The sequence below is a fragment of the Uranotaenia lowii genome, chromosome 3 (genome assembly GCF_029784155.1).
Source record: "Uranotaenia lowii strain MFRU-FL chromosome 3, ASM2978415v1, whole genome shotgun sequence".
Taxonomy (NCBI): Eukaryota; Metazoa; Arthropoda; class Insecta; order Diptera; family Culicidae; genus Uranotaenia; species Uranotaenia lowii.
The window spans coordinates 128,994,079-129,008,286 of NC_073693.1; positions in this window are offsets into that span (position 1 = coordinate 128,994,079).

Here is a 14,208-nt window from a genome sequence, read left to right on the forward strand (position 1 = left end):
CGACAACGATTTGACAGAACATTCTCACGGTTTCTGATGACCAAAGCCGAGATTTTCAATTTCCGCCCCTCTCCAAGAATCGGTGGTGGTGAGTGATGGATGATAGAATAGTTTTATAACCCCGTGGCATAAAACAGAAACCTCTCCTCGAGCTCGCTCGTAAAGTTGCGATTATTTTTATAAGAATTGAAACTTTCTGGGGGTTGTAAAATTTTGTCTTAAACTAACGTAAACACATCGATCAACCTGCAGCTTCGAGAAGAAGCCATTCTAGTTTTCTTGGGCATTTATTGCACCCCGTCTATACATAGAATAACTGGTCGATGGCCATTACTCACCGTGAATTGACGGCGTCCGCTTTGGGGAAGCTGTCGTCTGTAAAGTCCCCCTCCCCCCTGCCGGATTATAAACGTGTTTCCTGATAACGACCGCATGTTTAGTTCCAAACCTGCGCGCTTAGTCATACCTTCTTAATCTGGGATTTGCTGTTTGTTCAAGTCTCCGCAGGGACTCCTGTGTATGCAGAACAGCTCGTCATTATATTCTATTTACTTGATGGCCCGGCAACAGAAAGCGACCCCAACGATCAACACATTTATAGTCATATGCCATTTCATAAACAATATCAATAAAATCTATTAACAAACTATTAAAGTGGTCCTGTCTGTGGTCTGTCAAATTGTGAAAAAGATAAGAAGAAAACGTTCCACCTTTATGGGGCACCAAATCAAAACGCCTGTTTCGACATATTTAGGAAACTATTTAAACGGATTTGACAACGGCGTCAACGAAGTCATCACCTAGTCGTTATTGTTGGGTTGGCCACTAAAAATAGGAAGAAGCGTCGTGTCGTCATCGACTTGATGATCGTTTGGTGACCTTCAGCACGTGACTTTATGGAAATTCTTCAAATGAGTTCTCGATTATAATTTTAAACCTCGCATGATAATGATCTTTCAAATTTGTTTTCTCGATCGCTTTACCCCATATCGACTCGTGCATCGATCATCCGGTAATAAAGATATTTTTCGACTCTGTCATCATGGTTCGAATCGCACATATTTATCGAAAACGGGAACACTCGTAATAAATAACACTGTGAGCCTTCGCAAAAAAAAACGGCGATGCTCTCTTCTCTGGTCATATATCGTGCTAATTTATGTCAGTTTTAAATTATCTCCCGCTGTGCCACGACGAGGGGACACTTTTTGGACCATGTACGGGTGAAAAATTTGTCATCACACCACCCCGTTTTTATTTATCGGTTCCAGTCATTTCTGTTCAGCCGTCATCTACATATCTACTAGCAAAATCCACTATTTTAAGGCTGGAAACGCAAAAAAATTGTTACTGGAATTGGCAGTTATGGAGTTTTTTATTTATTACTTTTGAAGCCAATTACTTTTAAGGTATTTCTAGGAAAACTTGTGATGATCAATTCAAATTCATGTCTGTTCTATTTGACCCGTAGTTTGTTGTTCATTATATGTCTTTCTCCGTTGTCTTAAAAAATGGCGGTGCAGTTTAAAATTAATATCCTCATTAGAAATTTTTTATGTGCCGTAAATTTTTATTCAAGCCTCTTAGAGGCTTATGGTTTTCTTATTTTGTGGGTCTTTAACTACAAAATGTTACTCAAAGAAATTTATTTCAATATAACGGTTTTTCTGCACGATTTTTGGAACACTGGAACTGGAACTTTTTCCGTACTCATTCCCATTTGAACTTTGAATTTTTATTTACAGCCTATGTCCAACCCTACACCCATAGAAGAGGTTACAAAAATCTAATGCCTATTTAGCGAATCTCTGTGCCGAAAATGCGCTGAAAAGTGTACTGTACCAAAGATGAAATGTTTGGAAAAGCACTACTGGCATAAAGACCCAAGTCCACAAGCAAAAAGATGCATGACCACTACAATCAAAGAAAAAAGAAAAACATTTTATGGGATTTTCATCCTATTAGATAATTCATCAAAAAAAATATAGTAAGAATCGAACTGCCAGTCCAACACCTTACTCAGTGCACTATCTGAGTCAGTTAGCAAACGAAAGTTTATTGTCATAGCCTTTCTGCCACCGCCGATTACAAAAAACGCACTGCGTTGGCCGTCTTTGATGGGAAAGGAATGAGAACGGTAGGGGAATGGGGTGGGAATGGGAAACTATAAACTGTTTTCTATTGCTAGACGGTTTACAAACACACGAACAGCTCATCTTGGCTGGTGGTTTTTTGTCGTCGATTGGAAACAAAGAATGTTTTTTTTTATATTGACGTTTTACATACACACAGAGCGCTCAGTACATCATTCGACAATATCCTTGCTAGTTCGATTGACATGGGATATGTTTTATTAAATAAAACACACAAACAAATTGTTGGTTTCTTTCAGAAACATGAAATGCGGTTGCGCTACGAGGACAATGTCAGTTATTAAAAAGCTTGTTAATGCTGGTCCGGCATAGAATCTTATATTAATAATTCCATCTCCTGGAAGTTCATTATTGGAGTAGAGTCTTTTTGTGGGTCCAGAATTTGCATAGGTGTTATTGGTCCAAAAAGAAAATCTAAACCGTCTGATGTGCCTTTTTAAACCAATTTGAAATCCTAAAACTTAGATTAAAAGAATTTTGAATAATTTGATGTTATAAAAGGGTTCCAAAATTTAAGATTTTATTTTCATGGTTAAACTGTTGAGGATTTCAGTGTACTTCATTTCTGGTCATCGACCAAGAGAAACGATAAATATTAGTGGCACACTAACTTCAACGGGGTCTGTTTAGAGCTCAGGAACTTAGGTTTCGCTCTCTGCAATTCCACGGTGCGCGTATTCAGCATTCAGATATTCAAGATTACTTTATTTTCTAGCAACTTTGCACAAACACGTTCGCTTGCCAAACACACTCATCAGGTAACTTCTGCCTCAACCATCACCAAACATTTCTTGTGGTTATCAATTTTATGTTTGAAAATTTTCAAATCAACACCTTCCCTCCTTGAGTAGTGAATAGATTAATAATTTTCACTACAATTTCAAATATGTTCTTCTGCTTATGGACTTCAAGCTATCGAAATGCCATCGCAGGCACAAATTTCTTCTTTTCCGGCAGTTAACCCTTTGCTTTTCCACTACAAAAACACTCCAAGCCCACCAATAAAACTTTGGGAAAATTTCTGACCGTTACCGATGCCTATCCATTTTTCCGGTTCTATCATTACTTCAATTAAAAATCTATTTAACATTTGAAAATTAAAATGGAAACTTTCGCGGACGAAGCAAAACAGAACGCGTGTGATGTCAACGCATCATCGCCTACACTGAACAAAATCGGGCTATAAGCATTATCGGAAATTTTAGTGTTTTTGCACTAAAGGAAAATCCAATACTTTTTAAAGATTGGCATGCAATGATGTGATCATTATTTCCGATTGATTTTATCGGAAGTTCTAATGAAAGTTAAAAAGAATCGTTTTAATATATTCCATTATGAAATATGGTGATAAATAATGTCTAGTGAACGGAATAAAATGAATCGAGTATTTCAATGAATTTAAAATGTTTATTTCTCATAAATAAGTGTTTTTTGCATTGAGATTAATCTCAATACATTTGAATGAGATTTATTAATATACAATACTATACAAGGTCGAACATTTTTACATCACGAGTTTTATTCTTAATTCTATCTAAAAACATAAAATTTCACAAATTATATTCTTATGCTACCTGACTACAGTACCCTTACGATTGTTATCTGAAAATAAATTGAGAAAAAAAACTAATTATTTTTTATTAACACACAAGTCATAATTCAATCAATATAACAAACTTGTGAACGAAAATTTAGTGTGGAATAAAAACAAATGGGAAATGATGATAATGATTATAGAATATTTCATATTATTCAAATAAAAAATCATCAAGTATATCTTCAATACTTCTATGTGTAATTCTGGAAACAAATTGAATCAAACAATCCGAGAGCAATTGAGCTTGACAAAGAAGTAAAAATGTTACAATTTTTTTCTGATAGCATTAGTTTGAAAATCTCAAAGATTTTAATAAACTCAAATTCCTGGCATCATTAAAAATATCTACTTCGAGACAGAAATGTTGATGATTCTTTAAAGGTAACACTTTTAAATGTTTTCAAAGGATTATTATAAAGGATAGCTCACCTGCACTTATCATTAACGCCTGCTGGAGGCTGATCCAGCCTATGTCAAATACTGTTACTTTCATTTTTTTGGGACACATCAAGAAAATCAGTTCGAGCAACAAAATACTGGAGGGATGAACTGCGGCGGAACTGCATAAACTACTTGTCCTTAGTGAAGGGTAATATGCATCTTTAGTCCTTAATGATGTTAACCATCATTGTTGTGTCGAATGACTCGACCGATGACTTGATTTATATCACGGGACATATCCAACGAATACTTAAACGAAAATTGGAAAGAATGTTTTGTACATAATTTTGATTTTGATGAATTAATTATATTTCTGTGACCCACCACCCATCGCCTGAACTATTTCCATTCTCTTGCGTCCGAACTTCTTCGAAGTGCTTTTCCTCAATATGACCCGAGCGTCTTTGAGCGGTGGCAATAGTACTCCCTTACTATCACAGCTCTGCCATTCAGGTCCGCACAGTCGAGCCCTTCGAAAATTTTCCCTAGACAGACGGCCAAAAATATGACTTCTTTCCCTCAGAGTATTCTTTCCGTTGGTCTCGGTCATGGTATTCAAAAAATTTTCTTTTCCACGCGGTTCAACAAAAATAAGTTTGTTTGACTTATCTGTGTCAGATGCGAGTTTCCTTCAACGATTGCTGACATTTGTTGAACAGCGGAAACGGAGAAAAAAGAGCAAAGGAAACCAAGTTTGAATTGTCACGGATTTGCATAGCTGGAGCTCAAACCCTTACTATCCGCTCTTTAAAATGCCATTTTCACGCAAACCTGGCTGCCGTCAGTAGCATGCAGATTTTGCAGCCGTATAACAATCGGAATGTCCAGAAGTTGACAACTCGTTGATGTAATTTGCGTGGTCCTCCCGAATGGTGGGCAAATGCACCATCAGATACGCATGTGGAACGATTGCTTGGGAGCTGAGCAGCAGCCACTTGCTAGGAACGGGATAATTTACATATTTCTAAACAACGGCACCATTTCTGGGTTTTTAAAGATGCGATCGATTCTGCCCAGTCGGAGTTTCTTCTTTTGGATCCAGCTTGTTGATGTTTGAATTTTTGAACCCCATCCGGAAGGAGCTCTTCGTGGCCGGCGATTTTTTCGAGGGTTCCCTTAACTAAGTTCACCTGGGGAGCTCTTTGGCTGAGGATTGCTCGGGAATAGCACCGCCTGGTATATAACATTTGCCCTTCGTCCAAAATTGATTCTGGAAGAAATGAATTTTGTTTAAAAAAACTGATAGGAAAAAAAAACATTGGGGCTTATTCTGCGAGGCGAGTGACGTGAAGTGACTTCGTTTTTTAGAGTCACCGTATTCTAGCAGGCGAATGCCGTGACTTGAATGAACTTTAGGTGACTTGAATGAACTTTTTTTTACTGTCACCGTATTCTCAGAGGCGAATGGCGTGACTCAAGTCGGTGCCAAGTGACTTTTGAAGTCGTTACCTATTCGGCAGGTGACTTGGAAGGAAAAAATTTAAAACAAAAATAAAATTAATAGTTTTCTAGTCCAAGGGAAACTTGAAGACGTTTAAAAAGCCTATAAAATTTTAGACATCATTTGTACATCAAATTGGGAACATTTCTAAAACTCGAGTGGACTTAATTTGAACAGCTTTTAAGGAGTCCTTTATCAAAAAAGAGATTTTGGATATTATGTTTTTTTTTTTAATATTTCAATTTCAATTCAGATGTTATAATATTTCCAGGGGTTCGAGTGATAAGACCAACCTTCAATAGAGTGCATAACTTCGTATGAAAATTCTTTGCATATAAATAACTTTAGACGGAAAATGACACATGGAAGGCGAAAGAAAATTTCACGATTTTACAATTTCAATAGCTTTTATTAAATTAAAAGTAAAGATAAATAATGTACATATTTAAGGTACACAGTTGGACGATTAACTCCATTATATTTCCATCCGTCTTTTTAACTTATTGCAGATCTTCCCAAATTGTCGTCTCAATGGTAAAAAAAACTGGTCAGCGACCAGTCGTCTTACAGCAAACGATTCAGCCCCCGCCGGATGGTTATCTTTTCCGAATCTCGCTTCGGTACTCATCGTTCGTAATCGGTTCTTGTTTGCTGAAATTTTTCGAAAAAATCCGCTAGTCCTCTTTGGCAGCATACGATCTGCAGCTGCAGCTCCGATCTGCAGTAATACCACTGACTGAGTGGTTAAACTTCTCAAAACACTGGAACGACAGAAGCTGCTGCTCCTTCGGATCCCGGCAAACATACGGAAGGATGTTAAGCTAGTTCGCATAGTTCCTAGAAAAAAGATTTTTAATTTAGAAAAGCATTCAAATACTATTTTTAAATTAAAAACTTACCCTTTTTTTAAGAGCCCGTTCCGTGTTTTAACATTTGTATGTTTTGACAATTCGCGCGATGAATTTGTTCATTTTAGAGAGTTGGCAAAAAGTCAGTACAAGTATAGGTGACGCAATAAATGATGAGCAAATTTAGTCGATCCGAAACAGAAATCAACGTCACATTAATGCTGTCTATATGTGCATATACTATAGTATAAATTATACGCAAACACAATGAAATTATTCAACATACTGAGCGAAGCGTTTTTGTGCTTAAAAATTTAAGTTTAGTGTATGTAATTTTGCATTAAATCGAACTAATCTGCATTACCTGAATATGAATATACTTTGTAGAATTTTTTTTTCGAATGAACTGCAATGAATCGTCGAGGTACCAAATTCAAGGTACAACATTCTGTTAATTGCATACGTATTAGTAAGTTATTTAAAAAAATGAGTTGAAATTGACTGAATATTACCAGTCTTAGTTATGATCATTGCTCATTTGCCATTTGGGAGAGACCGTTTGAAATTTTGAAAAGTTATAATGCTTTCAGTCGTTTACAGTTTGTATACATTTTATGTTTAAATGGATAAACTGGCTGGTGTTATAATGTAAAAATATCCACATGTAAGCCGTATGTGTTAACCACTAAAGATGTTTCAACTGAAAACAACTAAAATTAGAAAAAAAATGACAAATACTACAAAAATGAAAGTTGCATCTAATTTTTTAATTAAAACTCTATTTTGGATATTAAGAGTTTGATCATATCATATCTATGTAAGGAATCTTGATCTGAACTTTTCAATTTAACTTTTGATTTTTTTTTTGTTTATTTGTGACACTTTACCAACGCTTTGGCATTCGTGTCAAAACTATTGAATTATGAATATGATCTTTGGCACATGAATTTGAAATACATGAAAAAAAAACTCAAATCCTAGTTTGAAATATATGCATGTATGTTGAAAAATCATCCGATTTGATCGTTTTTTGCGTACCTTCATCTGAATCTAATTAAAATTTCAGATTTTTTAATTTTTTTTTTGGTTATACTTTTTTGTTGAACAGAAACGAAAATTTTCCAAATTTTACAAAAAAAGAAACAAAACATAAACTTTGAAACTTTTAATATGAAGTATGTTTTTAAAACAGGTTCTTAAAAATAAATAAAAATGAAAATTCATCTGATTATTGTTAATATAGAATGAAATTTTAGATTTAAGTTTTCAATCTGTATTTGATCTTTTTATTTGAAATTCTCTATTGCTAATTAACTTTTTGATGCGTGTTTTGTTTTATTGAAGTCCTACATTGGGTTTGGTTACATAAAAATTCAATGCATTATTTTCAAATTCTTCATGAATATGACGTCATCCAAGAAATTGAATATCACACTACCTGCTTTGAATGTTTCTTACATGTTTGACAGTTCGCATGGTGAACCCGATGAAACTGGTTCATTGCCTCTGGAACGTCAAAATGAACATCAAGCCACCGAGGCAATGAACTAGTCACCGTGAGTGAGTCGCCTCTCGGAATACCCCGACTAGAGTCACGTGACTACGACTAATGTGACTCCGAGTCACGTCATTCGCGTCGCAGAATAAGGCCCATTGTTACCATTTAAGCATGTGTCGTCCTCGATGTATTTGCTATTCCGGCCATGAACCCATTCAATGGGCGATCCTTGAAGTTGGGATCTGAATTGGTCTGATACAGAACAGAGCAAGGATGCGATGGAAAGTTGCTCATCCGGCAAATGTGCCTCGTCTAGACTCCAGATTACCGTATAGGATCGCGCTGTTGTCCTTCATCCTAAATAGAGGTACCGGAGGCACGGGTTAACTTTTACTGCCGTAATTCTTGAGCTGCCGCCTGGAGCGTTTTTTCCACCTCCTGAAAAATATTATTTTTGTTTTGATTAAGCATAGTTTATATTAAAATTCAAAACCAAATACGAAACTCACCATTAGAACCAGTGTCATCACTTTCCAATGCCAATCTTGTACATACTAGTTTGATTTCCGTCTAAATTAAATTTTATTACAACCGCGGCCATTTCCGACATTTTGAAAGACGAAAATATCTTAACTAGGTACCAAAACAAGTCGATAGATTTATTCTATTGGAAATTCTGTTAAAATTTATCATTGATGGAATTTGGTAAAATAAACAAACGCATTTCGGTTCAATGCATTTTATATTCAAAGCCTGCATATAAAATCTATAAGTATTTTTTTTAACAAACAAAAGATAATTTATTGATTTTAATCAATTTGAATTTTGCATAAAAATCATTTATCATTCAATGAAATGTAATATGCTTTTTGATATATTGTATCATTTTTTACTGTAAAAAGAATTTAACCTCAAATAATATAAGTTAAAAGGAACACACTGTATATTTAATCGCCCGATTTGGTTCAGTGTACTCTGTAGAAAAGTTAAAACTGGTTTATTCAAATTTAAACACGGCCAAAAAAATTTTCGAAGCTTAGAAATCAAATAAATTTATACTTAAAAATGTTATATTAAGCCTAGTCAAATAAAAACTAAAATTCTATGACGTAGTGAAGCGGAATTAGGTACTCTTACCAAGATAGTTCGATGCAAAATTGATACACTCATTACAAAACATACATTCACTTGGCTCGAGAAATTAACGTTTTGATTTAAGAGCTGACGCTTCACACGATCTGAAACTTCAATTTTTTAAAAACATCAATCAAATTTCCACAACAAAAAATTATGACTCCGAAGTTCGAAGCATTCAAATGATGATGACTCCTCTAAGCTAGGGATACCATACGTACTCTTTTAAGAGTACATGTCTAGAGTTTGTTTTGATTTAGCCGTATGAGCCACTCTACGAGTTTTGAGAAAATCCCTGTGGAAGTTCCGAAACACCTTTTTAATTCTAGATTTGAAACTATAGTTTAGAATCGCTTGAAAACTTGGTATTAAATTGCGAAATGGATTAAGAAATTACCTATGTATTTAATATGGGCATTAATTTTCTTCTTATTAGCCAAAATGTACTTACAACCTTTTGCATTGATCGTTTGGCACAAACGTCGTCGTTTTGTTATTTGAAGAATTCATTCTGAAAACATGATTGAATTTGTCCATGACTTCGCAATTCCGTTTGAAGTTGTATGAAGAAAGGATCAAAAGAATCGAGAGCACGCCGATTACTTGGAAGTGCCCGTCTAGGTAACGTGTTTCTTGAATCGGGTTTCCTCGGTACTGTCCATCGCAGCAATATTCCTATTAAACTGGACACTGCTGGCTTTCACCTGCACTCAGAAAAATACTATTATGTATGCCATAAGATTCTCTTATGAAGTGGCGCCATAAGAAAAATTAATGAAATTCATAAGATTGTCTTATAACGCGAATGAATTCTGAAGATGAACGCCTACTTCAATGAGAGGTTGTTGCTTTTCATAAGAGATTCTTATGGAAACAGTAAATCACTTTCTAATAAGAAAAATTCTCGATATTTCATGCTGAAAACATTCACTTTATTGTTTGCCAAATTTGTTTAAAATTAAATCCTTCATGGTCACCATCAGCAGCGCATCAATAGACAGCTCCATCAAAGTTTTGTTTTGCCGCATCTTAATCTTCGACCTTTCGTTTTTTGCCGATCAGCTTGCTGAAAAGTAAACAAATAATGTATTTTGGTTTACTAATATATTCAACGTTCACACCAAAAACATCAAATCGAACTTACCATTCCGGAGATAACAATAACATTTAACATTGAAGGAAAACTATAATAACTATGAACTGGCGATTGCTTCGTACTGTTAGATGATGAAAAAAAAACTGATGCTATGAATGAATGTGTTCATCATTTTTTCACAATGCCGTTTCTTCTATTTTTCATAAGAACATCGTATGAAAATTGAAAGAATTTCATAAGACTCTTATGAAAAAATAGTTTGGGCGCAAAAAAGTGGTTCATAAGATTTATCTTATGAAATTTATAATAAGATTTCCTCTGAGTGTGTGGCTTTGTTGACCGACCTAGTGCAGTATAAACTCTGACAAATGTTTAAGATGCATCTATTGTAGAACAAAATAAAATTTGAATTTCTCGCCTAGTGAAAAGTGACACTTATTTTAATTACCCAGTCACAAATTCTACCTCAAAATTCAACTAGTATAGTTCAAATCACTCGTACAAACTTTTTTGCATTAATTAATCATCATTTTTCACAACATTTCAACACTTTCCCAAAGACTTTCAGCGAAAGTGCAAAAGGACCGATGAACCAAATTCTCGAACTTTTGTTTTGCGACCAATTGCATTCACGCCAATACAGAGCAACGCAAAACATCGTAAAACCAATTTCACTCGAAAATGGAAAAAGTCATTATACGTCTTAAATTCAAATAATTCTGCTAAAGTAATTTATCGACTAAACTGAACCAAGTTTTTACCGAAGATAGATTACATGTTTAACCACCATTTACAGTCAAAAACTCAGTTTGGTTTATAATGCTTCATACGACCTAATCAAAACAAACTCGAGAAATGGGCGTACTCTTCTTCTTGTGAAATTCTACCAAATGTACTCTTTTTTTCGTTGAAAGACATTTGAACAGAAAACTAACGAATATCTTACATTTTATGAATTTTTTTCACATCTTATGCAAAAACTACAAAAGGAATACGACTTACAACAAATAACTTTAACATCTTGTTTTCATTAACCCACATTTTTAGCCATAATAAAGTGAGCGCGATCAGCGCCTTTGAGTATGCAAACAGTAATCAATATGTACACAATATAGGGAATATGGTTAAACGTCCACAAATCTCAAATAATGATAGTAAAGGAAATGTAAACGTGAAAAAAACTCTTTTTGAAATAGATTGTTTTATAATACTTGTTTGTGGTTTGACAGCATAACATCAATTAATCCAACTTTTTCATAACCTCAAAAAATTGGCCGTCCGAGGTAGTAGAGGCCACCTCATATAATACAAAATCCTTTTCCTTCTGTTTTGCATACCATCTGGGCTAAAAGCTCGATAATTATATAGATCTTGAATCAACCTGATGGCTGGGATAACGCAGGAGCCCAGACACCGGAGATAGGATTAGCTGGATTCTATTGTATATCGTTTCTCCTGACTTTTTGGGTAAATTATCTCAATGTTCTCTTTTTGGTGTTGCGGGCTATGGTAACCCTACTCTAAGCTGACTCTAAAGCCTAGTCCACACTAGGCAACTTGGACTGCGATTTCAGTTGCTGAGACTTGTTTATGTTTACATCTTGGTTGCTGAAGGTCTCCCATACTTGTCGGGAGACTTGAGACGAGACGAAATGCAAATGTAAACATAAACAAGTCTCAGCAACCGAAGTCGCAGTCCAAGTTGCCTAGTGTGGACTAGGCTTAAGTGTATTTTATAAATCCATTTCTTGCACACCTTCAATGGATACAGTTATTCATTTGCCATTTGCCACAACCATTCTGCAACTGCGGTCAAATTTGTGAAGCTAATTATGACGGTCGCCATTGAAGGGGAAAAGTCATGTACAAAGTTCTTCAATATCATTATCCGGTCACTTTTCTGAATTTCAAAATTGAAGAAAGACATGTTTGATTATTTCAGCTACGATTACGGTAAATTAATTGTTAGCGAAAAGAAAATTGATTCATATTAATAGGTATGCACTTCTGTGAAGAGAAGAGTGAAAAATGACTATGTTTATGATTTAATTTTTAATTTTGATTTCATAATACTGAAATTAAATCTGATTTTTAACTAACATAATGCCACTTTCCATAGTTTCTCCAAACAGGCTCATGCGGCATGCGGTAGGTTGTTTCCACGTTTTGAAAAATATTATCCCATTCAGTAACACAACTTTGTATGCCGATATATCACTTTCCAAACTAACTTCCAGAGGTGATTGACAGGATCGATCATGTCTCTCGCCGATCTCTACCGACTCAATAAGTATTACGAATGGATTGGTATACTTATTCGTCAAACGCGAAACGACCCGGGACGGACCGCATACGCCGGACTGAAAACTCAATCCATCATATGTCCAATCAAAAATATATAGCCAGGTAGGTACGAGCTTGCGGTTTAAACTGTTATGAATTGCCGTGACGATGCTGGCGATATATGGATTTATTGCCAGTGATTTGTTTCCGATCTTCGATGCAGGAACTTTTCGAAATGGGTTTGAAAGCATTCAATTAGACTTCACACTGCCAAGCGTTACAAAGTTGTTCATTGTACATTATATCGGAAAAGTAACGTGAACAGTATAAATTTATGCTAATTTTTCTTATCTTGTTATACTTTTTTACTTCGTTAGTAAAAAAAAGTTCAGAGATGAAAATTATTGATATGTTGATTGTGCCAGGATGCAACCGAACCCCAGGGCGATGGTAAATCATCAAACAATTCAGAACAATTTGTCAAATCTTTTCTTCGCGCGTTCCCGTGCTGCTCGCTAATCTAATTGTTCCTCCCACATTAAATGTGTGTATTCGTTTCAATAATCATCTACATCATTGATTGCTCAAAGGGCGCGGTCGGCTGCGGGAAAATGCGGACCCTTCTTCTCTTCCCTGATTAAGCGGATGTACAACAGTTCGTCATATCGTCACCTTTACGTGCCCAAGTCACTTGCTGCCAGCAAAAAAAGGATCACGTGGCTTGTAGGACGGTTCCACCCTCTGGTTTTTGCTTTCTTTTGACCTTTTTTTTCTCCCTCCGGGCAAACAGAGGCCAGGCTCCAGATAAGGAAACAAAATAAAACATGCGAAACAAGTCTCGGGACGAGACCGGAAGAATGCTAAGCTAGCAGATGAACTTGTTTACAAGTGTTAGAACATGTTGATGATGACATAATTATTCAAACTTGAATTATGTTCACCCTTATTCAAGAAGTTCGAAACACGCCTTGTGTTGTAAAAGAATGATTTAGTTTTTCTCTGTAGTAGTTGTTTATTTTATAACCCATAGTTAATCTTTCCCTAAGTAATTTTGAAATCACAAGTTCAAAAAATTTAAATTTGGATTAATAACTAAAACGGAATTGATGTGATATTTTATGCAGGTCATTGACATATGCTTTGAAAAGATTAAGCTTCGGTACTTCGAAATTATAAGGTTAAACTTAACACTTAACCCTCAACAACCTACATCATAGCGTTGATTCTTCAACCAAGTTTCTACGGTTTAACCCCCCCCCCTCCATTGATATATTTTTTTTCAGGTAAAATTTTCAACGTAGTAAAGGGAAATTACTAAATTTTTCTCGCCTCCGAAGGAAATTAATCTTAACTCACCCTAGACTTGAGACATTTCATTTTACGAAATTACCAAGGCCGGATTAAAGGGGGGGGCAAAAGGGGCAATTTCCCCGGGCCCCTCGGCACAGGGGGGCCCCCGAGGAAAAACAAGTTCCAACATTACTTTAATCATACTACTTCAAATCCATGAAAAGAAATCAAAACTAGAAATTCTGAATGAAAACTTGAATTTTAAAAACTAAAGAGCCTCCATCCATATCTAGATTAGTTTTTGTCTTAAAAAACTTAAGGGGGCCCCCAGAGTAAGTAGTGAAGGAGCTCTCCCACATTTTGCGAGCTGAGAATATCAAAATCTTCTGGACAAAACCGAGTTCGAAAAAAAATTAAGAAGAATATA